The following is a 13,154-nucleotide window of genomic DNA, read 5'->3' on the forward strand; positions in this document are numbered from 1 at the left end:
AGGGCTCCTCACACATGGGTAACGTACTTACCATCACATGACGAACCCAGCAAAGGACTTGTGTCCATTTAAAGGATTTGTCTAGTCTGTCCTGTGGCCTGTGAGACGATGGCTGGGAGCCTGCTGCCAGACAGACACCCGCTAAAGAGGATGAGGCCTGATGAGATCTTTTCCTGAGTGTCTTAGACACAAGGCCTGGAGTTGAACCCAGGCAGTAGGGGCTCCAGAGCCTGTGTTCTTAACCACTCTGTTCACCGCCCCTAGAGAGGCAAAGACAGAGTTAAACTGAGCCAAACACATGATCCAGTTACATTGGAGCAGCAAGGAATGCCTTGACAGCTGACCTCACCCTACCCTACCTGGGGCTGCATTTCCTTGAGACCTTCCAGAACATTCTGATTGCTTGTGGCTGTGGAGAGCACTGCTCGTTCTTCCCTACTTTCTCGTGTCACTTCAGAATAAGTAACTGATATCCATGTAGAGAACTGTTCCTCTTCTTTATAACCTGAATGAGCACAACAGTATGGCAGCATTCTGGCCGTCCTGGCACCGCCATGACAGGGAGGAGAGCTCTAACGATCGTCTTCGTGGCTCTGTTTTTTTAGTGGTCTTCTTTTCCTATGGAAACAGAAGATTCTTTTTAGAGATGTTATTTGAGAACAGATTTCTGCTAATCAAATTGCATTTGTTAACTGAAAATCTTTCTAGTACAGTAAATCTTTTTCCGCAAAAAATAACGTTTGTTTTCTCTGCACCATTCTGAAAATTATATCCAGAATTTACCATTATTATTTTTCACCATTGATTTAAAGGATATGTGGGGGGGAATCTAATAGATCGATAAATCCTAAAATAGATCGATAAATCCTAAAATAGATCGATAAATCCTTATTTCATGTCCCCTCTGCTTGAGATCCAATAGCAGCTCTGCACTGCTTTCTAAATACCACATGTCCCAGAGAGCAGGCCACCGAGCCCCTCACAGCCTTGCCCGACCTACCTCTCTAGAGATTTCTCCAGCTTATTCAGCCCTCAATTCCACACCTCTGATTTCTTAAGTTATGGCATTTATGTACAAATGCATGTCTGCTATTTTCTTTTTTTTTAATATATGAACACATTTTATTATTATTTTGCTATATAACATATTAGTGAATATAATCAATGCATTTTCTCAAATGGCAAATGAGACACAAGATAACATCTTTTCGATTCCTGAAAACCTCAGTATCATCTGTCTTTTGGAGGATCGTTTCCTACGACATCTATGATACTGTCCACGAGGATACCAACGGTGCTTTGTAGTAAAGAACATTTTGCTAAGTTGTTCTATCATGGATCCTTGCTCAAAGTGCCCATTTTTTTTTCTTCTACTCAGCTTTTCAGCACTTGGTCATGTGTTTCTTCATTATTATGCAGAGGATCTGGCCGAGGGATAGGTTGTGTATGTTCCTATGGAATGTCCACGGAAGGGTAGTAGCACACTCTCGTCCTACCGTCAGATGTCAAAGCAAGCTCTACTTTGCAATTATAGTCTTCTGGTAGAGAAGAATATGCGGATTCATGACAAACACAATATAAAGCTCCATTTTGATTTGGAAATAAATGTTTCCAGAGAGTTCTGTTTGATATCACCCATTTTACTGCTGCTAACGCCATAGTGAATCAAGATGCTTATCAGGTGGTATGAAAGAGGATGATCTGAAGAGAAACTGATTTTAAAATCTTCTTCAAGTTTTATCTGTTTTCATTCCCGACAGCCGCTCACCAGGAGCCCGCCATTTTACCTCTGTCAGCTATTTCCTTAGCGCCCGTGACTATTTATTCATTTGGTTCTCATTGCCTGTCACTGTTCTTAGCATTTAGTTAGAGCTTACTGCATTTATTTGAATTAATTAATTTGCACATATCACGATAAGCCTCAAACTATACTGCATGATACTTATGTAACTATTTTAGTCATGTCAGCTCTGGGTACCTGCTACATGAAAATCTCTGGTCTGAGTGCTTCTCTGTTATTACTGTAATGGGGACTTACAAAAAAAATTATCTTCCCTTCATTGCTCCTCCTTTCAAAGTCATTCTGTATTTTTGAGTGATTTTAACAAGCTTAGTACGATAATATCTTGGTACATCAGAAAATGGGAGCTCTCAACAGGTAGAATTGTAAACATAGACGAGGTGGGCTGTGTGCAGATCACAGGAAGAAATTGAGCCGTGCTTCCAGAATGATCACCGGAGGAGACTGGATATAAACCAGTCTGACACCAGGGATAGAAAAGGCTTTGTGACCTCATTGGTTACAAAGGATTCCCTATAATAAACCAGTCAGACTGGCCTGGGGCTTAAGAAGCTCACCGCCACTGATACTATAAATCAGCATATCCTAGGGATGGAAGCGATAACCAGAAGCTGTCCTCCACCTCGGTCCTAAACCGTTCACTTCCCCAGCCACTCTGGGGCTAACAGAGTCTGGGGCTGCTGCCTTTATCCAAAGAACTGGTATTCTCCAGACTCAAGGAGAATAGGGCCCCAGGCCTCCTTGGGGTAAATAGTGAATTTCCCAACATGATCTGATAGGGTTTTATGGGCCTTCTGTCTTCTGTCTGGCTTTCTGTCTTCCTGAACTATGTAAAAAATAGCCCTGGCGAAAATTGCAGTTATTTCTCAAATACCTGTCCTTGGTTTTCTGCTTTTCTCTCTCTGTAGTGCTTCCCAGGACAGCTTCATCTACCTTTATAACTGCCAGCAGAATTTCTGTGTGGATGAATAAAAGATCTGCCTCCGAGCTGGTCTTCTCATAAACCTCCGGATCCACATTGCTGGCATTCTGCTTGACGTCTCTCTGGGGGGAACCTCAGTACATTTGCATCTGAGGTCCTAGGCCCGGTTGACCTAAGCCAGTGACTCTTTGCTTTCTTCGGGGAACCCCTGGCGTGCCTGGCTTCTCTTTGTCCTTCTTAGCCTGTTGACAGCCGCCATCTGCCAGTGTTGTCTTTGTAATACTTTCACCTATCCACTTCTCTGTCTTCTTATTGTTTCTACTCTAGATGTTGATGTCCTATTACTTCTCACCAAGATGAGTATAGTAATTGTTGAATCTGGGCTCCTGACTTACAAGGCCATCTCTTCCTCAAAACCTTTTAGCTTATATCTGGAATTAATCTCTGTCCCGAGCCTGCAGCAGTCTTTATGTATATCCTATATAAGATGCTTATCATGACTTTTATAAAAAGTACTTATTCATTCATTAATATATTCAACAAGTAATCATGGAACATCTATTATGTGCCAGGCACTGTGCTAGGAAAACAACGGTGAGCAAAAATGGATAAAATACACCCCCCATAGAACTTACGGTCTTGTGGGATGATGGCCAGTAATCAAATAGTTAATCAGATTGTTAAAAAATTAAATAATTACAGACATCACGAAGAAAATGTGTAGTTCCCAGGGCACCCAGGTGGCTCATTTGGTGAAGCCTCTGCCTTCAGCTCAGGTCATGGTCCCAGGGTCCTAGGATCAAGCCCCATGTTGGGTTCCCTGCTCAGGGGGAGCCTGCTTCTCCCTCTCCCTCTGCCTGCCACTCCCCCTGCTTGTGTTCTCTCTTTCCCCCTCTCTCCCTCTCTGTCAGGTAATAAGTATCAAGTCTTTTTTAAAAATGTGTAGTTCCCAGCTGAATCAAGTCCCTGGAAGGAAGGTTACAGAATGTCATCAAAACTCTTGTGTCCCATCTCTCCCTAAAGGGAACTCGGGAGATGGATTCATCCTGTGCCCTCAGAGGCTAGCCCGGAGCCATGGCAATCCCGGTGTTTAATGAGCTTTTGTTGAAGGAACAGCTCCATCTCGTTCTGATGTATGAGTGTGTGACGCTTTCTGTATCACACAGCGATGGATTAAAATACCAGCAGGTGCTTCCTCGGATGTTGGTCTCAACACGCCGCCACTTAACCTATTTGTTTTTGTTTCCGTTACCACAGATGCAAGGGTCATCCATCTCCAAATGCACCCTGTTTCTCTGCCGGCAGGACAACATGTAAATGCTTGTGCTTCTAGCGGTGTTGTCAAGAACTTTCTTTCTCACTCTCATCCATACTGTGCTGTTCTTACCAGCACGAGCCCACCATCCTTCTTCCTTCTAATTTATAATGTTTGCCGAGGATGTAAAACAACCTTGTGCCTTTTGCATGGGGGGCACCTGTGTCGTCTTCCACTATCCTTTGTGTCATTTTCCTACTTCCTCCCCATCTCTGGCATAATTTGGGTATTCCTTCGGCGTTCTTCTAATTTCTGCTTTGTTGCTCTTTCATAAGCTTCTGTTTGTAATCTTGTAATTTTGGGAGTCAGCTTTTAGCTGGAACAGTGAGTGACACATGTCTCCTGGTCTGTTTCTCTCTCCCTCTCTCTCTCTCTCTTTCACTGTGCTGTTACATAATTCTTTTGCAAGAAGCACTCTCAAATACAGAATCTCAGGTATGATTTTTTTGGGATATGTGTTGTTTGCTTTTGGCTTGGAGTGGAGAGGAAGTGGGAAAGATGACTTTTTTCGTCATGGTAGGGAAAGAAAGACTATAAAAAATAAATTTCAACAACAGGGAATGTGTTCTATTAAAAAAAAATATCTAGCATGTAGAGAAAATACAGAGCCATGATTTTAAAGACAATTTAGTGACCTGGAAATAGAATATAATATCGAATAAAAAAGCATTTTGATCACTATTTTGTATACATTGCGTATTTACATATATGTATGGGGAAAATACAGGACATGTATACCAAAATGTTAATAGTGATTTCCTCTGGGTGATGGAATTTCCATTTTTGTACTCTTCTGTACATTTTTAAAGATTGTATTTACTTGAGAGAGAACAAGCTTAAGCAGGGGAAGGCAAAGGCAAAGTGGAAGGGAGAAACAGACTCCCCACTGAGCAAGGAGCCCAAAGCAGGACTCGATCCCAGGACCCTAGGATTACCACCTGAGCCCAAGGCAGACACTTAACCAAATGAGCCATGCCCTTCTTTTATACTTTTTTTTTTTTTTTTTAAAGACAAAGGTATTATATGTAGTTTGGGAACAAAAATTATTCCTATTTGTAGCCACAACTCTGTGCTTATGGATTTCGTTGATATTGTATCCCTGCTGTTTCCAGTCAAGTGTGTGAGAAGCAGTATCAACATGTGGAAAGCTGTCTTGTTCCTTTTCTTTAATATTACTTTACATTCTCGAGTGCAGTAGTGCAAGTAAGTCTGCGTGTTTTAAATACAGAATTCACAATACCACAGCATTCACTTACCAAAAAGCTATTCATGGTAAGGTCAAAGCCACAGCCCATGTGCCCCATCTTGTACTGTAGCTCAGTTCCTTGTCGTGTTACATTGTGTTTGTCAGGTAAAGTGAAATGTTGCTTCCCTGGCTAAGTAGCTTGGTTGCATCTACCTATTAGTAATGGTAGTCTTGAGTTCATATGAAAGTCAGTTTAAGGAAAAATGGAGTAGATTCTCTGTGTATATGTGTGCCTATCTGTGCTCTGTGTGTGTGTGTGTGTGTGTGTGTGTTCCTGGGGATTTGATAGTCTGGGGAAAAAGGTGACTTTTGATGTGGTTGTTTTTATTTTTCTTTGGTAATATTTTTGGAACCTTTGGGGGTACAACTTTTTTAAAAAATTAGAATAAATTTACATTTAAGTTTAGGTACTGATCTATGCTACCAGAAGTTAACTTATTGTAAAATAGTTTCAAAAACTATACAATAAGAAAACTTTATTAGAAAACTATTTGCAGTTGTCAAAGTACAATTATTATCTTCCAAGAACAAGCAACACAATAAATACCATGATACCACAATCCTAGTAAAAAACCAGAGTTCTCTAATCCTGATCTGAACGAAGAGCTCTGGATCTTAGATTACTTACCTGAAAAGTAAGAGTTAAGTTACGGAATCACTGAGGGTCCCACACCACTCTTTAAAACAAAACAAAACAAAACTTTTAAAAAAGGTTTATTTATTTATTTGAGAGAGAAAGCGCACGAGAGCAGGGGTGGGGTAGAGGGAGAAAACCCCAAGCAGACTCCCACTGAGCACAGAGCCCAGCGCCAGGCTCCATCTCACCAGCCTTGAGATCAGGACCTGAGCTGAGTCCAAGAGTTAGATGCTCAACGGCTGAACCACCCAGGCACCCCAAAACGGAAAGCGTTTTTCTTTGGATCTAGTAAGTTTTAAGTTAAGAAGGGATTTGGTGCCTTCTTTATCTTATTCATTTACACTCAAGTCCGTTCTAAGAACAATGGAGAAGTAGATCGAGTAGGAGAAATTTGAGCAGGAGCTTCCTGTCTTCCAAGCTGGATTTCAAAGTCTCGGAAGTGGAGTTAATAATTGGTAGTAGCTTCTATTTAATTTATGAGAAGAATTTCTGAAGAACTTGAAGTGTGGAAGAGGAAAGAGACAGTTTCTAAGAGGCTCCGGAGGGCCAACTCGGGCGAGACAAAGTGATTTATAAGGAAGAACATTTAGACTCAACAAGAGGAAGGTATTTCTGAACTTTGAACTGCCTGAAAGCAGGGCTCCTTCAAGAGTTACACATCTTGGGATGCCTTCATGGCTCAGTTGGCAGTCAGCGTCTGCCTTTGGCTCAGGTCACCATCTTAGGGTCTCTGGTCCTGGGATCAAGTCCTGCATCAGGGTCCTTGCTCAGCAGGGAGCCTGCTTCTCTCTCTCCCTTTGCCTCTTTCCCTGCTTGTGCTCTGTCTCTGTCTCTCTCTCTCTGACAAATAAATAAAATGTTTAAAAAAAATTAAAAAGTTACACTTCTTTGTCACGGGACAGGCAGACAAGGAAGCCAGCTCACTTACTGCTCATGTTTGCAGAGAACATCAGAGAAGATGCCATGCAGAGGAACCTCAGGGTCCTTTCCAGAGCTGGGATTCTCTGATGTGCTGTTGACAAAGGGTGTTGAGCCATGGCAGAACACACAGAGTCTGTTCAGGTGTTTGGACAAAGAACGAGGCTGGTATTTTCACACCCAGGCCTTCGCAAGTCTCGTTTCTCCTTCCTCCCCCAGATGATTTCATCTTCTGTATTATGAGAATGACACTGGATATGTCTGGAAACAGCAGTCAAGCCAGGATATAAAAGAACATGGGAAGGGGTCCCAAAGATTGGTTTCAGCCCATTATTAAGAACTTGGCTGACTGAGGGTGCCTGGGTGGCTCAGTCATTAAGCAACTGCCTTCTGCTGAGGTGATGATCCCAGGATGCCGGGATCAAGCCCGCATCGGGCTCCCTGCTCAGTAGGGGGCCTGCTTCTCCCTTTCCCTCTGCTGCTCCCTCTGCTTGTACTCTCTCTCTTTCGGTCAAATAAATAAATAAGAATCTTTAAAAAAAAAAAAAAAGAAAAAGAAAGAAAGAAAAAAAAAAAGAGCTAGGCTAAGACCAGAGCAAGGAATATGCTTTAGCAGCCACAAAGCCCCTGTGCCCAAGTAGTCAGGGGAAACTGCGTCTTTGGTTTGGCATAAGACGGTGCTCACTTTGCTGACCTGGAATTTGTACTTCCTTTTTCTCATTTAATGTGAACGAACAGAAGGAAATAAAATAGGCAAGTAAAGATAATCAGTAAGAAGGTGATTAAAAGCATTATAAAATCCAATTGAGCAAGCCAAACAATCACAAAAACCCCAATTAGGATATTTGGGTTTGGTGGGGGGGGGGGTTTCTGTTGTGTTGTGTTGTCTAAAAGCAAAATTAAATAGCTATCACCCAACAAGAATAATGAGCCAGGGGAAAAATGTCTTTCTAAGGGGAAGGTTGCTGGTGAAATGGTCTGGAGGTTAAGTCACTGTCAAGGGCCAGACAGGTAGGAAAGCCCTCTGCCTGTGCATTTTCCACTACTGCAGGACAGAATGTGCCTGTCATTTCCAACAGTGTCTCTTCCATCCCTGAGGCAAAAGCTTTCCCACACTAACTATTCTGGCTACAAACACACAAGTGTAATGTAATATCGGTAACCCTCCCTCATGAGCTCAATTCTTTCTGCTCAGAAATCAGATTAGCAGAAGCAGAAGAGGACACTGTAAGAGCAATGTCAAGCACAAGTTTCTGTGTCCAAACGGAATGCGTGTTAACAGAATCTTCTTCACACGAGAGTTAGCTTGACTGAAGAAATGTTCATCTGAAAGAGAAAGCCATCTTGCATGGAAATAAAAATAAACTTTTTTTTCCCAAAAAATTCAATTTATACCTAATATGCTGAATAGTATATATTCAATTTATACCTAAATTCATAAATTATAGTATATACATAAATTCGATGTATTAAAACCCCAACTTTGAAGAAAATCTGAAGTGGAGTAGAGTTCTTTCTAGAGCTCTAGATCTCCAATGGTCAAGTTCAACTGTTAGAGTTTACATTAGAAATTATTTGGAATTATTCTAGCACATATTGATTAAGTCTCCAGGTGCATATTAGAGAAACAAGGGGAAAACAAGGACTTGAAATCATATTTTAGTTCTTTACCATGGAGCTATAAAAATCTGAAAGCAAACAAAACAAAATTATTTGCTTCTTCGGGGATTAATTTTTAATGTTGCTGGCCAATTATACTAACATAAGAGTAAAGCCAAGAGTGTCCTCAGGGAAGTCTTCCTGTCTTTATGAGAAAATAACATAAAAGAATCCCAGCGTGTTAATAAAGCAATCATGTGTGCATACCAAGTTTAAAAGATGTAAGGGCTTTTTGAGATAATAAAGAGTATGTGAAAGAAACAAATGTTTAAAAAATCTGAAAATTTAGAATTATTTGAAAAACAAAACATCCATAACTGTACCAGTTAAAGACATTATTTCTTTTTAAGATTGTATATTTATTTGACACAGAGAGAGTGAGCATAAGCATGGGGAGCAGCTGGCAGAGGGAGAATCAGGTTCCCCACTAAGCAGGAAACCTGCTGTGGGGCTTGATCCCAGGAGCCTGGGATCATGACCTCAGCGGAAGGCAGAGGCTTAACTGACTGAGTCACCCAGGCATCCCTAAAGACAGCATTGTTAACATTTTGGTGCATTTCCTTCTTGTCTCTCTGTCCATCTGATATTTTTAAAATCAAAAATAAGATGATATTATATCTATTTATTTGCTTTAAATTGCATCTTTGTGCAACATCTTCATTCTGTTAAGTCATCTCCAAAAACATTGATTTTAACATTGTCATCATATCTCATTTTTTTTTAACAAAGATTTTATTTATTTATTTGACAGAGAGAGATCATGAGTAGGCAGAGAGGCAGGCAGAGAGAGGAGGAAGCAGGCTCCCTGCTGAGCAGAGAGCCCGATGCGGGGCTCGATCCCAGGACCCTGAGATCATAATCTGAGCCGAAGGCAGAGACTTAACCCACTGAGCCACCCAGGCACCCTCAATATCTCATTTTTAAAATATGCATCATGGGCTGGGTGGGAGACACAATGTAATGAGGCATTAACTCCTGTGATCTGCAGGAGAGCCCGAGGCAGCGTGATTATCATTCTTGCTACTGTCCTTCTTTTGTTTGTTCACTAATGAGGAAACTGAGGTACGGGAGGTAGAGTAACTCACTCCAAGCAGATATGCGATGAGGCTGTGCTTTGAGACAATTCGGTTCTAACTCTAACAACCAGTGCTCTCAATGCTGACAATAGACCATCCCTATGTGAGAGATGGAAATGATCCAAATACATGTCAAAAACCATGTTTTAGCTTATCAAGCAATCAAGTAACTTCCTGCAGAAGTCTATGGGATAAATCACTGTGACTTGATCTGGGTTGTGGGATCCACCCCTGTGGGCCTCCACATGGAGGGTGGGGCCTGCTTGGGAGTCTCTCTCTCTCCCTCACCCTCTGCCCCTCTGCACTAGCACTCTCTCTCTCTCTCTAAAACAAACAAATCACCAGACAGCTTTGTGAACTACACCCTTCCTCAGAGAACAAATACTTCTCTCTGGTCAACATCTTCCATTTTCTTTTTCACAGCTCTGAGTTTTAAATGAGCAATACATTGGTCTCTGTGTTCGGGAAGTACGACAAGCCTACCCTATAATTAAATATGGAAACCCAGTGAACACAGTCTCTGGTTTTTTATAGTAATAGGACATGATTCATAAACTGAAATCCTGTGAAGTGTTGCTGTGTCTTTTGGCACTTACCATACCTGACATCGTGTTAGTCCTGATCCTGGCCTCAACTGTCAACCCCTTCAGTAGATTATATTATTTCTTGCATTTCCGAATCTAGCACTCCATCTTGCAGAAGAGTTATTCAACATTTGCTTGCAATATGCATGATGGTGATTCCGTTGAGTGTAGCAGTTCTTTAATCCTAAATACTTAAATGCCAACCAGTGGTCCCCTTATGTGAATTAGCCTTTATAGACAATCTTGAGTCTAGCAGAGATAATGCTTAGTGATCAACAAGCCAGCTCCATTTATCTGCTTGGCACACGGTGGGGGACTGCACAGCCCAGCCTCATTTTCTATTAAGCAGGACCATGTTCCTGTGACTTAATTCTGGCCAAAAGGATGTGGACAGAAGTGACATATGCCTTTGCAGTGTTGGTCCTGACTCCCTACAGCCTCCTCTGTGACGTGACTTCTCTTTCTATCTCTCTCTCTCACACACGCAAATGTACACAGAATTTGTATGGAAAACAGAACTCCTAGAATCATAGGTTCGTGGATCTCCATACTAAACTTGACTGGGAGGCTCGGGTTCTGTGTGTGGCATCAAATATCCTATCGTGTTCATTGTGTACTGAGGTTCAGTGAAGCGCCATGCCAGAACGTGCTCTCCTACAGAGTTTCTCTTCCCTTGGCTCCTACTCTTTCCTCCACCTATGTTCCCTTCATCCATGTCCTTACATATTAAAAGCCTACACATGACTCAGCACAAATGTCCCTTGTTTGAAGCTTTGTTTCATATCAGAGGCAGAATACTTTTGCTAAACTGTCACAGAGCTTTGTTCATTACCTATGTTCCTAGGTAAGTGTCGGTCGCCATTGTATCCCTAGTGCTTGGCAGGATGGTTGGCCTTTATTAGCACCCAGTAATACATGTCAACAGGTGGCTGGATGGATGGATGCATGGATGGATGGATGGACGGATGGATGGAAGGAAGGAAGGACGGATGAGTGTGTTTCATTTCTTCCACAGGTTTGATAGATTCTTTGTGTGAGGATCAGGGCTCATTTATCTTTACACTTCTAGTGACAGGCATAGAACTCGGCACACGGAAAGCACTTAATAAATGTTTGGGGAATGGCTAATGTGCCTTTGACAATGATAGAGGTGCCATTTTTTTTTTCTTAGATGAGGCGTTCAGTGGAGCTTTAGAATTCTTCAAATATTTAATAACTTTCACAGATGGGAAATTTATCACTAAATTATTTTAAGCCTTCCATGATTCTTGGTTACCCTACACTCAAAGCACTTTTGAGCAGGAGGAAGTTCAGCTCTCATAAGCTATTTCTGTCTGACTGATGTATTTACAGAAGAGATAGTAATGATTCAACTGCTCTAAATCAATACCACTGCATGATTTCAGGAAAGACAAGGTTTTTAGAGTCTTCTATCATATATTCCTTTCCCTGAGTGGTTTCTGTAATTGATCACAGGTTCATGCTTGTATGCAGGTGGAAAAATGGGGATGTAATTATTGGGGAGAAGTTAGGAAGGCGGCAGTAGGTAATGCTGGGTCTGCTACTAAAGGCTCAGTAATTAGCCCTATAAATAGAAAAGAAAATACGAGGTATTTTCCAATTATAAAAATCAAGAAATATGTATCTTGTAAGTAAGTAAGTGGTGAAAATTACATGAAATTAATTATGGAAAATAGAGCCATTATCCAAAGTATAAACACAATCTGATTTCAGGGAACAGGACTAACCCTTGAAAATGCCCACCATGGCAATGGCTGTGTTGAACAGCCCCAAATTATGCCCTGAAATGTGGAAAAATGTTTCTATTGCCAAATATTACAAGGACAGCAAAATAAGCTTTTCATTTTAATGGCACAACTAATATCCAAGTATTGTTTCAGTAAAAATTTACAATAAGGAAGATATACAGAAAAAAAAAGCCCTTTTCACAAACTCCTTCTCACCTCATACACTCTTCTTCCCAGAAGTAACCTTTGGTAAGGGTGCTTGTTGTCACTCTGGACTCCTCTGAGGTTACCTGTGCACATTTGCCAATGCAGACATGACGGTGCGATGGGGAGCCATTCTTCCCAAATGCCCTGTGTCCGTATGTATCGTTCTGCAGCTCGTTTTATCTAGTCCACAATCCGTGTCTTGAAAACTCTGCAATTCATACACATAGCTTTGCCTCATTCTTTTTAATGGCTGCTGTGGCCTCTGTTGTGTGGACTTGCAACATTTTATTTAAGAATCTCTCTACTGGGGCACCTGGATGGCTCAGTGGGTTAAGCCTCTGCCTTCGGCTCAGGTCATGATCTCGGGGTCCTGGGATTGAGCCCCGCATCAGGTTCCCTGTTCAGCGAGGAGCCTGCTTCCCCCCGCCCCCCAACTGCCTCTCTGCCTACTTGTGATCTCTGTCAAATAAATAAATAAAATCTTAAAAAAAAAAAAAAGAATCTCTCTACTGATAGAGATTCACATTATCTCCGACTTCATCATGACGAACTGCCTTGATGAAAACATCATTGCATTTGTCTGTGCACGTGTATGAGGATCCCTGCAGACTGGAGAGCGAAAAGTGGACTATCTGTATGAAGATCAAAGGATATTAAGAGTATATTTAAAATTTTGGTGAACGGTCCTTGATGCCCTTCCATAAAAACCCCACCTATGAATTGTCCCAATTACAGTGTATGAGAGAGAATACTCCCTTGTCAATTCTGGACATTAAAAATCTTTACAGTTTTTTTTTTTTTGCCAATTTTTTAGATTAAAAAAAAAACAAAAACCTTATTGTTGCTTTCGTTTGCATTCCTCTAATTGTTAAGGAGGTTGAGTAACTGCTGCCATATAATGGTTATTTTGTGAGTTACCTACACATTTCACTTTCTCTGATTTTACTGGGTTGGGTTTTTTTTTTTCTTACTGATTTGAAAGAGACTTAATAAATTCTAGATAACCCTTTGTTTGCTATAAATGTTGCAAATATTTTCTCC

At 41.3% G+C, this 13,154-nt stretch overlaps 1 pseudogene; it reads right to left on the reverse strand.

Moving 5' to 3' along the window:
• Nucleotides 1-1,230: 1,230 nt before the first annotated feature.
• LOC116581988 lies at nucleotides 1,231-1,678 on the reverse strand (annotated as a pseudogene).
• Between the last annotated feature and the right edge of the window lie 11,476 nt (nucleotides 1,679-13,154).

This window comes from Mustela erminea, chromosome 21 (assembly GCF_009829155.1).
Source record: "Mustela erminea isolate mMusErm1 chromosome 21, mMusErm1.Pri, whole genome shotgun sequence".
NCBI lineage: Eukaryota > Metazoa > Chordata > Mammalia > Carnivora > Mustelidae > Mustela > Mustela erminea.